General features: G+C 42.1%; 1 protein-coding gene across 2 annotated transcripts in view; it reads left to right on the top strand.

Moving 5' to 3' along the window:
• Positions 1-1,654, top strand: part of ppp1r1c (protein phosphatase 1, regulatory (inhibitor) subunit 1C) — a 22,925-nt gene that overhangs the window by 10,108 nt on the left and 11,163 nt on the right. The window lies entirely within an intron of this gene.

The raw sequence follows: 1,654 nt of genomic DNA, 5'->3' as shown, positions 1-1,654 counted from the left end.
CATTTTATAGTTGTAGTTTACTGATGTATGAACAGAGGTTACATAAAACCAGAGTGAGCGTCCTCTACTGACCAATCAGACTGCAGGGTTTCTAGCTCCACCTTTTAGTACCAGATCTGTGTGCTAGGTACCCCAACAGAGGGGGGACCAAACATGGGGACGCTAAGGAACGCTTCTGTTGGGACCATCCACAACTTTTACTGTGGAGACAGAAACAATGCGAACTGAACTGAACTGCTTGGTGGAAACAGGGCTGAAATGTCAGTGAGTGCAGAAAGACTCAGTCCACTGTTGATGTTTTTCATTTCTTTCATTAAAGTCACATCATATCTTTCACACTAAAAATCTTTAATTCTGGATCATTAGGAACGGACACGTCTTGTGTCCTTTAGAAACGAGGTGCGGTCAATCTAATTTAAGGCGTGACGAGGCCAACAGTCTGAGCACTGTTGGAAAACATGATCTAATCAGCTAAATATCAAATAAATGAGAATAAAGAAGGTTTTTCTTTTTAACAGATGTCCTCTGCAGCTGCTGTATCACTCAGTATATGTATGTGGTTTTATGTGATTTGTTCAGAGCTATAGATGTGATGAATACCTCAGTAAGAACGTCCTCTGACTCTGTGCTTCAGGGTCTGTCATGTCATGCACTGGTGGTTTTGTTGCAGCTGTGTACACACCCATCTCCTGATTCCTGAGACTTCTATATGTTTGCTTTTCTTACTGAATTTCTGTTTGTTTGGTTTCATTTTAAGTCTTTCTGTTGTCTGACACTATTTCCGGCTTCACCCTTCACTTGTGTTTCTTCAAGTCTTCAGTATCTGTCAGTCTCAGAGCTGTCAGGGTGACGGGGGGAGGGTGGTGTTTGTACAGCGATTACTTCTGATGGGTTGTTTTTTTTAACTATGGGGCCCCTAGTTGCCTCCCAGGCTTCCTCTTTTACTTCTTTTATCTTTCATTTCCCAGGATTTGCTCACAGGTTTGAGAAATTACATCATAATTGATATGTTATCTAAAGGCTAATTTTTTTTAACAAACTGATACATAAACAATCCAATATCCACATACACGATTAGTTTGAATGACAAATAGTGCATGGAAAGGTGTGAAATCACCTTAAATGAGTCATTTGTGCTACAATCAATACTCTATATGTGAGTGTGACATTCTGATGTGACTCACATAGGTAAGAGTGACAAAAGAGAGTAAATATGACCTCTGAAATTTATCATCTGAACCGGTTCCCTGAAGAAGTGTTTGGTCACTTAGTCTGAAACTGTGTTGCTGGTTGCTGAACATCACCTGACACGTGTTTGTGTATTATTTCAATATTTAAGCTTTAATATGTTTTTGTGAACCACGACATAAAGTTTTAATGACGTCTGTTCACAAAGGTGGTTCCTTATAACCTGGAAATCCAGATGCCCCGCCCCCAGCAAATTCGAATTTGCTCTGCACGGGGATCTGGCCCTGACGAGCAGAGCCCGCTGAATCGCCATCGGACCAATCAGATCAGTCTATCTGACAGAGGCGGGCTCTGGGCGGGCGTAACATGATGAGGACAGCGCTGCGCCGTAGGAGTCGGAAAGTAAACAGCCAAGATGGCAGCTGCTGAAGGACCGCGTCCATTCAATTTAGCTTTGGAAGAAACG

Source organism: Epinephelus moara, chromosome 19 (genome assembly GCF_006386435.1).
Source record: "Epinephelus moara isolate mb chromosome 19, YSFRI_EMoa_1.0, whole genome shotgun sequence".
Lineage (NCBI taxonomy): Eukaryota > Metazoa > Chordata > Actinopteri > Perciformes > Serranidae > Epinephelus > Epinephelus moara.
Note: the sequence above shows the minus strand (reverse complement) of the source record. Positions and strands in the feature narration are given on the sequence as shown.